The following is a 13,265-nucleotide window of genomic DNA, read 5'->3' on the forward strand; positions in this document are numbered from 1 at the left end:
GCCAACTTGGCACACGAGAAAAGTGGCCTTTTACCAGACGGAGAGCAGCTTTGTGGCCCGGCTTGCAGCGGGAGCCCCGAGGGCTGCTGGCCGGGGGGCGGTAGCCTTAGCCTCCGCGCCTGCCGCCAGCCCGGCCGACCCCCTCCCTGGTCACCTCCTGCGGCCCTCGGCCCCCGCCGGCCGCGCTGTTACAGCCCCGGAGAGGTAGCCGACTTAAGCGCCTTCCTCTGCTTCGGGAGGGAGATCGCTGCTGAGGGCTGCTCGGCACTTACTGAACTGCCGGTGTGCTCCCCGTAGCACCGAGACGGAGCGAATTCCAGGTTAGGTGGGATACTCCGGGCCGCTGCTTCCCAAACGCCCTTGGGCCGAGGGGTGGCTTTCCCGGAGCAGGGGCGGCAGGGACAGGTCTCCCCGCTTGCTGCGTCCTCTGGGAAATCGAGCTGGCAACGGGCTGGATGTTAAATGTAACTTCGGAAATCTTGGGCGTGTTTGTAAAGCCGTCGCTCTCGTCTAAATCTCAGGTTTTCTGAGCTCCTGTGAAATAAAAAAATTACACCTTTTTTTTTTTTTTCTTCTTGCCCACATTCTTCAAGAAAATAGGTTAATTAAATCCAGCCACTACAGTTTCCAGGTTGATTTAATTTCCATTTGAGGACAAATTAGGTAATACGAGCATTTAAATACTCCATTACTTGAAAACTTTTTCGGTACAGTTCACTGGTGGTGAAATACTTGTCACTGACGCTTGCTGGTTTATTTTTACTAGGAGGATATTTGGAATGGCTAGTGAAAAGGGCTTTTAATAAATTCCCTTCCTCCTTGTAAGGTAATTTGTCTGCCTTAGATTTTTGTCCTAGGCCTCTAATGATGGTAACAGTGTTCTTCCTTCTCTGCTTTCTTGAAAAGGGACACAGGGAACAGTTGGTGGTTGCTTCATCTCTTTACTTTCATTGATTAATCATAGAGTTCAGAATGTTTCACTCAATTTCAACAGAGTTTTTAAGTCCGGTTTGGGTATTTAAAGCAAGTGTTTTCATGGACATTTTCTGTAAAGCCATGGGTAACAACAGTTTTAATGTCCATGAGCTTTATTTTTTATTATTGGAAATGTTTCTAAAAAAAAATCATCTCTTAAGTAATACTCCTTAGTCTGTATTCCCAGTAGATTAAGCTAAATATTTTCTACTGTGACTCCTACTCCTTTTACAGAGCAATAACATTCACAATTCTTTATTCTCTTCTTCTTTACTTTGATATCCTGCCTCCTGCACACTGTGTTAGGCCGACTTATGTCCTCCCTAATAATTTTGTATATATCTGGGTTTGTATGAAGGAAGGGTGGGTGGGGAGTCTTAGGGATAGGAGAGACTCTCAGCGTATGAGTGTGCATGTGTGTGCACTGAACAGTTGTGGTTGGGGTGAAATTACTAGCGTGTTCACCAGGGACAGGAAATGGTGAGACAGCTGGAGTCTGCTTCTTGCAACTGCATGTGTGGTAGCTCATTCACTTTTGCAAACGTAAGTATGCCGTATTTTATACAAAACATTTTTAGTTTTTTGGTAGCTGTGCATATGTCATTGTACAGAATTGGGTCTCCTTCAAGCCGTGTCCATTATAGATGGACGTCAGTCTAACAAGCTTTCCTTCATTTGTTGCATTCTGTAGGTTTTGTTAGTTGTGTAGAAAGTAAAGCAGAATAGGGCATTCTTCTGGCAGTCTGAGATCTTGTGGTTTCTAACTGTAAACCTGAGTTTTCAGTTGCTGCAAACAGTGCTCTTAACAATTTAGATACAAATTATGTTTTCAATAGGAAGGCTTTTCTCATTTTGTAGCTAATATATTTTAGGCTTACATTTGATTTTCTGTAACGTGCATTTCAAAAAAATGCAGTGATGAACGAGGCAGCAGAATGAAGTGCGGGACTGTCGTGGGGTACTTCTATACGTTGGAAGCAGCATAGTATTTATATCAATATATTTTGGTCTCGTTGAAGTCAGTAGAAATTTCTCAGTTGATTTAAATTATGTCAAGATTTGACTTGCCGAAGGTGTAAAGTTTTGCCAGTAAAGGCTAGGGGATAGGGTAATACACCACTACAAAGGAAGTCAAAGAAACTTCTAGGAGAATCTCATTGCCTTTTCCTGTATCAGGTTTCTGATAATAGGATGCAGATATTGTGAGATCTGACAAGCAGCTCTTCAGACTGGGACTAATACGTTTCTGTTAACAAATTTACCCAGCTCTGCTCTTTGTGGTGCTGGAGTTTCACGTCTATCTCCTGCATTTGTGGTTGTGTTTGAGAAGTAGTCTTTAAGGGGACAGACGTTTTTTACAGTCTCCTGCAGCTGTGACTTGTGGTACAAGTACATAAATCCTTGAATATTATGCTTCCAAATACGTGTTTTGTTGCTTTAGTTTCTCATTTATCTGAAGAACAGGGAAGTTTTGTGTATGTAATGTTCTGTGCTGTTGTGGGTACTTATTCTGCTAACATAAAATGTATCTATCTCCTTGATGTTAATTTCTAATTACCTTAGAGTGAAGTTTGCTGTCTGCCTTCAAGGTTGAGTGCTGTGGGTGTTGATGCTAATGAATACGATGATCTAGGTAAAGTTGGAAACATAAGAGCTAAGAAAAGCACAGCAGTGGGTCTGATCCTGGGAGGCAGGATATCCATAACTCCTTCTCCTTTCAATCTGCTTTAGCTTGTTGCTCATGCAAAGTTCTTGAAGCTGCTTGTGACTTTTACGTAATGCATATGTTCAGAAATAGCAGATTCTATTATATATGAAGTTATGACATGAATTAACACAGTGTTGGAGTAGTGGTTTTGGAGCTCTGTCAACATGAAAATCATGGCACATTGTTGGAGGTTGCTTGAAACAATTTAAAAAAAAAAGTTGAGGACAGGCTCAGCAGAGGAGGAAAACAGAAGCCTTGCACAAATTTTGATTTTCTTTATTCAGGTGTCCCAACTGAGATAATTGTTAAATGATCACAGTTATTTTTTAAATATTAATTTAATGGGAATTCTGGTACCTGTCGTTAACAAAAGCAGTGAGCGCTCTAAGAAGTGCCAGGTGAGACCTGGAAACGCGTTTGGTCAGTTCGGCGCCGTGCAGCTCAGCCTCTACTGTCCTGCCTGTCCGGTTGCCAGAACAGCACTGACTCAGTGCAGGCTCCTTCGGGTAGAAGTCACGTGCTAGTGTGTAGCACTGAGCACAGCAGTGCTTAATCCTATTTCATTGTCTGGGCGCTCCAAGATGCTAACCACAAAAGCAAAGAAATAGAATTGAGCTGCTTTTGTTGAGGAAGGTGCGAAGCAATTTTTGCAGTGCCTATTTGCTAATTATTCAGCGTCTTCTGATGAAGGCTATTTTCGACATGGCTCTTAAATCTTCTCCTATGGAAAATAAGTACTGATAAGCTTGACTTTACAGGAATCCCTGTTATGTGCAACAAGAGGGAGGAATAAGAGTGAGAACTGACTTTCACTGACCTCTAAGCCCTAAGCTGAAGTAGTGCATTGAGAATTGCTATGAGTTTCTAACTATTGGAGAGGTCTCCAGACTTACTAATTGTGTACTTGACTGTAAAACAGCCTGACACAAAGATAGTGGCTGCTTAATAGCATCTGTTAAGTCACAGAAGGAAGTCTGTAGATACTATTTATGTGCTTCTGTGCGCAGCTTTTCAATTTTGTAACAGTTTAGATTGAATTTGAAAAATCCTCCCTTTGGAGTCATTGAATAGCATGTTAGCCAAGCTCTGCATTCCTTGTCTGACCAAGAGGTTTGTATGTATTTGTGTTTCAAGATTTCTCACTTTCAAGTCCAGTTGTTAAATTCCTTCTTTAAGTTACGGGGTTATCATATTTAGGTTGTCAAACATAGCTGCTGCTATGTGAACACTTAATTGTTTTCTTCTGGACATTTTCTTGGGCAATTATGTTAATGTGGGTGTGCAAACAAATCTTTCTTCTGCCTTCTAATATAACGATGAATTAAGGAGAGTTTTCTTTTGATTCATCTTTCCATAATAGCAACTTTTTAGTGATAGCTCCAAAATCTGCCTGCATGTTGGTTGAGCTGAAACCTAAAAAGCAGTCACAGCAAAACATGGTAGGCATGTGGTGCTGTGGTTATCATTCAGCACTTCTATTTAACTGCTGCTCTTAGAATGAAGAGTGTCTCACCTTTACTATTTTGTATTGTTACTAATCCTTGTTTGTAACTTCTTTGTTTACTATAATGATACCTGTTAGATTTCAGTACTGACTTTTTGTTGCCATTACAAAAACCGGAAGCATTGGGCTTTCTGGGCATTTGGTGAATCTTCTGATGAATGTTTTCAGGGTAGAAGTCTGAAATGTTTCCGTGGCTGAATCTAGTTGTACTCTTCCCTCATCTTAATTTCTACCAATTCTGTTATTACTGCTTGTGATGATACTGCAGTCTGTTATCACAAGTATCATCTCTTATCGGTTGTGGTGATCACTTTGGTTGCTTTTAGGTCACCTCTCTCTGATCTGACTTATGCCACTTGTGATTCTGGAGGCTTTTCCTAGTTGCAGTGTCTGCATTCTTACTGTTCTGCTTTTAGTCTGTTCCATTTTCATATAGCTGCTGGTGAATATGAATAAAGCTCCTGGTCTTAATGGTTCTGGTGAAGAACTGTGGGGGTATACTCTGTTTGCCTTACATGTTTACTAAGTTCTGCCTGGACAGTCCCTGAAACCACAGAAGAGAATTTCTGAACAGCTTGTCAATCACCAACAGAACCGTGTGTGCAGGAGACTTTATCCTTCTCAATACGCAAGCCCATCTGTGTCACTGTTAATTCTGCTTGCTACAGAAGGTTAAGCCCTGCCCTTCAAATTTTCACATGAGCAGAGGAGGATACAGGTCTCTGGCACTACTATCACCTTGCCAACCACTGACGTTAAAAAAAATTTTGTTACAGTGTTTCCCTCTTCTCCAAAGTAATTGTTTTGTCAGTGTGTCTAGAAAAATAGCCTTGAGGAGGGATAGTAAGAGTTTCTTTATACTCTTAGTTTCCCAAGTGAAATGTGCAAATCTTATTTTTACAGAACTTTTGCTGTCCTGTCTGCAGTGGCAGCAGGTGGCTTTGAAACCAGCCTTGATAAGCTTTATTGTCAAAAGGGTTCTTTCTGTTCCTGCCTCAAGCTGCAAGGCACAATAGCAGCATCTCCCCTGAACAGGACACAGAACATGTCTTGCTCATAGTAACACCTGGGACTGCGCTGGCTGAAACTGTATTGGTAGAAAAGAAGCTTGTTTAATGGTTTTAGAAAATACTGTATTCTGAAGGAGAGTTAATAGTTCTATTACTTCTTGTGACATACAAGTGCCAAGATCTTCTAGATGAAGCTTTAACAGCATAAACTGTGAATTTAAGTGCAACTTACAATGTAGGGGGGAAAAGGGAGGCAGTTTCGCTATGAATGCGATTCAGTCACTGACTGTCTTGTATACCTTAAAAAAAGAAACAGCTAGTGTCTGTTAATCATCTGTGGTGCTGCTTGAGCACTTTAAAATAACTGGGTCTACATCATTAGTAGCAATGGGGATCCCAAAGATATGCTAGTGGTTACTGTCTGCATACTGGGGAGCTGATGAAGCTAACTTCAAAGGATGTGGGCTACTGAGTCTTTTGCTAGTTTAAGATAACTGTGGTACGAGTTTGTGGTGGCTTTCTGAGGTTCCCTCCCTTATACCTTGCTGCTTGCCAAAGGCAGGCAGGCTGGTACTTGCTGAGAGATACCTTTCTACAATTTGGTAACTGTGTGGGGTTCCCCACCCTGACTGGATGTATCTATGTCTGTGCAGTTCAGTGGCACATGACCTGTCAGTTCTCAGGGACTATGCAGCCATTTAGGTAGCAGATGTTCTAAAAACTTGCTAGTCCATTTTTTTAGCGATGATTTCACTACCTCAAAAGAAGCAAGCTGCCTAGCATGCATCAGGCTATTTGGAACTGGCATTATTGCTAAAATGCTGCAGGTCTTTGCTTTTTAAATAAGTGATAATGGAACAAAGAAAAAAAAATATAAGTAAGAGGCTTTATTAAGACTATCCTTGAAAATAAGATTTCTCCTTAACTTTTCTTTTGCTAGTAAGTGAGAGTAGTAAGGCTCTGTGGTCTACCCTGGTGCTGTCATGTCCTGGAAACTTCTCAGAACTGCATCTTGCTGTTGCTGTTTTATAGGGCTGGTTGAATCACTCAGAACAGCCATGTTTTAGTTTCCTTAAAAGATAACATTTTGATAATGGTTTTGTTACTCGCTGAGATATGTAACAGGATAGGACCAGAGGCAATGGGCACTGAAACACAAGAGGTTTCCCCCTGAACATCAGGAAGTATTTTTTTTCGCTGTGAGTGCCATCGAGCACTGGCACAGGTTGTTCAGAGGTGTTGTGGAGTCTCTCTCCTTGGAGGTATTCAGAAGCTGTCTGGATGTGGTCCTGGGCAACCAGCTCCAGGTGGCTCTGCTTGATCAGGGAGTTTGACCAGATGACCTCCAAAGGTCCCTTTCAACCTCAACCATTCTGTGATAATTCTACTAGTGTATTTTGAAGTTTAGTGTAGTGCGACTCTGCTCTTCAAACTCTGTTAGATCTAGAAGTGATTTTGGAAAAGCCAGTCAGAGTCCTGGTGTTTTTTTCCAGTCTTGTCTGGACATTAACTGAGACAATAAGCAACCCTGTGGTTGGGATACAGGTCATCTTTCATAGGGCATGGTGCAACTGTTATTGGAATAGCCTCCTTATGGAGGATTGGTAGTATCTGTCTGACAGAGTTTGACTTCTAGAAATAGAAGAGAACTGGAACTAATGGGGTTTGCTAATTTGCTGATATTAAGGTCAGATAACAAGCAATTTGTATATGAAGAGAGAGTAATCTTTGATAAATCCAGTCCTGTTATCGAACTCTAGTAATAACCATGTTGGGAAAGGAGAGTTGCTATTTTTTGTTTGTTTTCTGATTAAGGTTGAACAATGGAAGGAAAAGAATTTAAGTGTTTGTCTACAGGAATTTGTCACGTCTTGGCAAGAAAGCTCCTGTTTTTCAAGAAATGAATTCAGGAGGTGTACCCTTACTAGCACCAACCAGTATGTTTTACTGACTAAAATGATGGACAACTAAGATGTCATGGACCCGCATTTGCTTACCATTGTGGTATCTGTACCACAGGCTAAGAGGGCACCCAGCTGGGTTTAGATTCCTGGGCTGGGTATGAAGGGCTGTTTTGTCATATTATTCTTAACCTTTCATCCAAAAAGGAAATGAACTCTAAAGTTTGGGTGTCGATCAAAATATTGGGCCAAAGTATTATGACTGATTCTTGTCTCCCTTAACTGAATGGTACTGATAATTTTTTACTGAGTGACCTAGATAGGAAGTAACAATTCAAACCTCTTGCACTACTGCCACAGCTTCTGCAATTCAGGTATAAAATCCATTCTTTTTTTTTTTTTTTTTTTTTTTTTTTTTTTTAAATGATATCACTGAGTTCATTTTGCAGATTGTTACTGTCCTTAAATCCACCTATCTCATCTGCAAGGCATTAAAACCAGAAGCACTTAGTACGATAACCTTATAAAACTAAGGCTTACTTATTGAATATCTCGCAGTGCTTAGAGAATGTCAAATTGTGGAGAAAGGAGAACTTGCTGAGGTAGGGAACTGCTATCGTGAATAAATAAAGTTCTTGCCTTATAGCTGATGACCAGTTTGTTTTGTCGAAACAAGCTTTTTAACATCCTATTTCTTAGAATAAAAAATGCACTGCTGAAATAATGTTTTTTTCTTTCAATTCACTGAGTAAATGGGGAACTTTATTTTAGATTCAGAGATAAGATGTTAGAATTTTCCACAGGGTAGCTGAATCATAGGCTTCTCTCCTTCACCCCATAATTGCACAGCTTATTTTCCTATGTATAATACTATATTGTACTCTACTCTTTGAAGTTCAGAAAGATTAACATTTCCACTTGATAATCAACAGCAGAGCCATTGCCAGAATGTCACTTTGGCAGATGAGACTTATAGTTTCTTTGCTTGCTTCTTTTTTTAAAAACTTTTTCTTTAAAAAAAATTGTCAGCCTTTCATAAAATGGAGTGTATTTGTTAAGTTTGACTTGTAAAATACATTTTTTTTTTCCCTCTTATTGCAGGAACACTTAAGTATACAAGGTTACTTTCTTCTGCCATGTCATATGCATGCAATTGCTGATGTACTGAAGATCACTTACTGGTGATAATCTTACATTTTAAAAGATCAAATGTCACATAATGGGACACCATTAAGTATTTTTAAATGCATACAAGATCATTGTTTTCATCAGGCAGGCTTTAATAATCTGCTTTTAGTCCCAGATTTGATAAGATGAGCAGGGAAGATACAATTTCCCATTTATTTCTACCTGTATTGGCAGCCATCTTTTTATTTTTAAACAAGTGGTTTCCTTAATTTCATAGTAGTTCAGTGGTAGGACAGTAGTTGTACTTCAGTATCAAGTGACTGACCTCAATTTGGGAAACATTTATGGGGCTTGTCTGTGGTGGTGACTGCTTCCTACTTAAAGTGGCTTAGGAAATCTTCATTTCTGAGGCATGGCTCAGCCTTTGAGAACATCCACGTTTTCCTAACTGTGGATGCCATTTCAGTCTTCATAATCCAGACACAATGACAGTTCACGTTGAAGTACCAGGTGTTCCTTGCCAAGTGAGCTTTCATTACTTACTTTAATATGACTAGAATGAACAGTTAGTATAAACACACCCTCTATTCAGTGCAATAGAGAGTTGTTTGCTTCTCGTTTTCCCAAATTAAGCTATTAAATAGTAGTTGTGTGCAGAGCTCTTCTGCAAAAAGATCATCTTTGCTTGCTGTTAAGTGAATTTTATGTTTTAAACAAACAAAACTGTTTGTCCTGTGAATATTAGAAAGATGTAATGCCTTCCTTGCTATGGCCTGTCTCCCAGCACTCATCTTGCAGAACTTGAATTCTTGAGTGATTTTCATTCTTAATATCCTTGCTCAACAGTTTGCAAGTGCATTGCCACTTGATCTGCCTTGTGATGGGTTACTTAAGAAGAGAGAAGGTGTAGGCTGTGCATCTGTTGTGCATTACTTTATCAATAAAATTGTATCTTCTACATTAGCCTAGCCTAATGCACTTAGAGCTGAGGGAAGGGTGGTATTTGGTAAGGGAACTAGGGATAAAGGGTAGGAAAACAGATTTTTATATGTTATTGTATGTAACTTTGATTCTCACTTCTTATTCTGGTTGACCAAACTGCTTTTCTACTTCCCTGTGGTTCTCTTTGGCCCTTGAAAATAATGGAGGTGTTCTGAGTAAATATGGTGAGTCATCTTATGAAATTTTTTTGTCTGTGAATGCCACTTGCATTTGCATGTAAGAATGTTTTGTGGAATGTAGGAGGAATGCAGACAAAAATCGCAAGGCATAGATTGGTTAGACTTGTGACTGGATTGGCTTTGATCAAGAAGAAAACTGGAAAAATCTCTTCTGATCCCCTAATTCCTCCCTACACTGAGATTCTGAAGTGTTTATTTCTGTGTTATCTGAGTCCAGAGGTCTGGAAACTACAGTTATTTTCTTCGGAAAGGCATGGGCATGCAAGGTGTTGACATCAAATCAAGAGGAAAGTATCAACTTCACTGTCAGAACTGATGTAGTAGAAGCTACCTATGTCTGGTAGCTTAAACATAGATTCTAAAAAGCACAATTTCTTTGATCTGCCACTTATTTTAAAATGAGTATTACTTTAAAATAACCCACCTAACTTTTGTTCACAAAAGAAATGCTTCTAAGCAAGTAAAGCTGAAGTAGTTTTCTTTTATTAATGGAAACTAAAGTTTAAATTATTAGGCAGGGTTGGTTTGCAGCCTAGGTTAAATCAGCAATAGTAATGTTGGTAAGGGTATATAAAGCTTAATTTATAATGAAAGTGACTGTACTGGCACATCACAGGACTAGAAGAGAGTTCCTGCATACTGATGTTCAATATTTGTTGCAGTCAATACATTTGTGTATTCCCTTTTGTAAAGTCTCTAAGCATCATCTTAGTCAGAGGTTTGTCCTCAGATGTCCCATTAACAAATTATTTCAAAACTTTTGTGCTTTGGCTAAAACTTTAATCCAGGATTCTGGCTAATTATATTTTTTTAGATTAAAAAAAAAGAGCTTAATTTTAAGTACACAGAATATTTCATCTGGTCTTGCCTGTTTACCAGGGCAGACTACTTGTCTGCCTGACCCCTGTTCTCATCTGTGTTAGGACTTTCAGCCCTCTATCAAAGGATAGATAAGACTCCTTCTTGGCCACATCCTCATTTCCTTTGCTAGTGCAGTGAGGTTAGATGTGGAGATTGCGTGGGTGCCCAAGAACTTTCACTTCCCACTTCTATCTTAAAATCCCTTCTTGGGTGTGTCACCTTGTCCTAGAGGATCAGTGTCTTTGTCACATGAATGAGTTCATCAGCAGGAGAATCCTGATCAGTGACTCTGAATAGTGTTTCACCCATCTTTCTCCTCTTTAACAATTTTATGACTCTTTATCAAATCCCTTGAGATATAGCTGGTTCAATTGTCTGAAGTCCTGCCATATAAATAATCTTTAGATGCCCCTCCCCATTCTGTTCTCTAACTGTAACTTAAGTAACCTTGAACACCCAGAAAGAATATAGCTTCAGATCAGCAGGGAGATACATAAAGTACAAGGAGGAAGGGGAAGGGTTGCCAAATGTGAATCATTTGATGAAACTTCAAAAGCATTCACTTAAATGTGACATTTATTTATATATATTTACATGTATATGTAAATATTTAAAAAAATCTCAGGTTGCATTTAAGTGAATACATATATTTAACTGAAAATACTTAGCTATCTTTTTCTTTCCCAAATTAACCCACAGATTTAGCAGCAGCTGTTGCTACAGCTGAGTCAATTTTGCAGGTAATCAGATGTAGAGAAAAGCATCTGATAAATAAATAGATTCTGGAATTTGCAGACATCATAACTTGCCACATTTATGTTTTTTTCTGTGAGAAAAATTTTCTGAATAAACTTACTGTGAATAGGTTGCAGCTTCTGCTGGATGGTATGTAATTATTCTGGTGAATGGTATATATTTGCTCTGATGGATCTTGTTTTAACATACTTGCTTTTTAACGTTTCCGTGAAAGTTTTGAGAATGTTCAGGCCTCAGCTGCCCTGACCTGAGACTGATGATGCTTTTTTTTGTGGGTTTCTGTGTATACATGTGACACTAAGAAGAAAAGAAGGGGTTATACTTATGTAGGTGTTCTAATTTTGGAGGGGAGGGTAAAAATCTCTCCAGTACTACTGGTGACAAGAAAACAAATCACCTTTTTTCTGGTATCTCTTCTCTCCTGCTAATCCCCAAATCCAGATTTAGTGGACAGTCACGTAATGCTACTGTAGCTGCATGCTTACTTTCCCAGACTAAGGCTGTGGTTGCTTTGGCTGATCTCTACTGTTCTTCCATCCTTCTGCTTGTGTGGATTTTCCTGATCGTTTATTAAAAGGCAGTGTGTGGTCTGTGTCTCCTCACTGCACCTTACATGATAGTTTTAAATGTGGGGAGAGGGTGAGAGGTGGTTTGATGCTCGAGACCTGTGCAGCCACACCTGGCAGCCTGCCCTGCCCGGATCTGGTTGCTGCTGCCTGAGAGGACAACAGCTTGACTAGGAAGAGCCCCATGTAGTTCTAGGTCACTCGGTTCTGATTCACAACAGTTAACAGCATTAAGAGTGTATATTTATCAGGAATAGATGCATGGTGATGTCTATGTTGGTTTTGGTGGTGTGTTTTTTTTTTTTTTTTTTAAAAAAACCCCAAACATCTCTACTATATAGACTGTTGTGATTGGCAGAGTTTTAAAATAAAAATGCCTTCTGTAAGAGTGACAGATATAATATATAAATTGCCTCCAGTGTTCATCCCTGTTTTTGATGCCATTTATCCACATTTTTGTCTGGTACTTCAGAAGGAAAAATCTTAATGGCAGTGAGTGTCATGATTTTGTGCTTTATCAGGAGTGGGTAAATGAAGTCTGTCTACGCCTGCACTGACAGTAGGGAGCCTTCTGTTCTGTGGCAGCTCAGCTAACAGCAGAGTATGGAAGCAAAACAGTGCACATCAGGAGGCTCGCTTTAAAATCTCTCTTAAGCAGCTAAGAGATATAGTTCCTTTAACCTGTTGTATCCAGCCTGGTCTGCACCTCAGAAATGTGGTAAGTCAGAGGACAGAAAAACCTGGTATACTACCTTTGGTCTTGTTCAGTGTAGCAGGGACACCCTGGCAGACCTCCAGTTAGAGCTGGGCGTGCACTGTAGGAGCACTAACACAGGCAAACCTGGAGGCTTAGCTTGCCCATCTATCTTCAGCTCTAATGTGGCATTCAGCAATTCAGATAGTCTGATAAATGCTTTCTTTTCCATAAGTAGCATTATTCTTCTTTTCCCCACTCACCAAAGACAGGGAGGAAGAAGACCAGAACTCTAAAAATTAGGAGTTCAGCTCAGTAAAGAAGAGGATGTATGAAACCAGAGAGAAAATAGGTAGAGGGCACAAGCCAGGTGAGTTTTGGGGGGAGGGAAGGGAGTTTGCAGTTACGGCCTGAGGGAAAGTATAAACACTTGTCCTTGCAGCAGTGGCTTTTTAATTTTTTATTTTTTTTAACTCCCCGAATTGTAGAAATTGCCAGCACTTCACTTGCATAATGACCTCTAAATGAAGGTGAAGAGAAATGCTGAATCTGTAGAACACACTTCTAGCTGTCAGCCAAATAATCTGCCTGAAACCCATTATCAGCTCAGAGAGGGAAACTGAAGCCTGCTATGTAGAACTCTTCATTTTTTTTGAAATCCTTATTGTTTATAAGAAGGCAGAAGAGGGAGCTTTTTTCGTGTCTCTATTGGGGTGCTGCAGTCTGCTGCTGTAGCAGATTTTGCACCCCATCGTGTATGTCATGCTAATACAGCAGCTTCAGGGAAGGACCCGGCAGCGTGTGTGTGCAGGAGACTCGCTCCTCCTCTTCCTCCTGTGGTGCCTAGCTAGGTGGCTCAGGAAGAAGCATGTGGGTACCAGGGCAGCTTGCTGGTAAAGGCAACAACCTGACTGGAAACATGGGGCGAGCAAGTTTCAGTACAGTCTGCTAATAAAGCAAAAAATGGTTTAGTTTGATAAG

At 40.1% G+C, this 13,265-nt stretch overlaps 1 protein-coding gene across 6 annotated transcripts in view; it reads left to right on the forward strand.

Annotated features, from left to right (window-relative positions):
- Positions 1-128: 128 nt before the first annotated feature.
- Positions 129-13,265, forward strand: part of OSBPL3 (oxysterol binding protein like 3) — an 86,275-nt gene continuing 73,138 nt past the window's right edge. For 4 of the 6 annotated variants that reach the window (XM_026841697.1, XM_026841699.1, XM_026841698.1 and 1 more), the window contains exon 1: positions 1,420-1,518. The gene's annotated coding sequence lies outside the window, so the exon portion shown is untranslated. Of the gene's footprint in view, positions 321-1,419; positions 1,519-4,918; positions 4,983-13,265 lie in introns of those variants that run through there. The other 2 variants (XM_026841694.1, XM_026841695.1) reach the window with 2 other exon arrangements.

The sequence above is a fragment of the Athene cunicularia genome, assembly GCF_003259725.1.
Source record: "Athene cunicularia isolate RWA chromosome 2 unlocalized genomic scaffold, athCun1 chr2_part1, whole genome shotgun sequence".
NCBI lineage: Eukaryota > Metazoa > Chordata > Aves > Strigiformes > Strigidae > Athene > Athene cunicularia.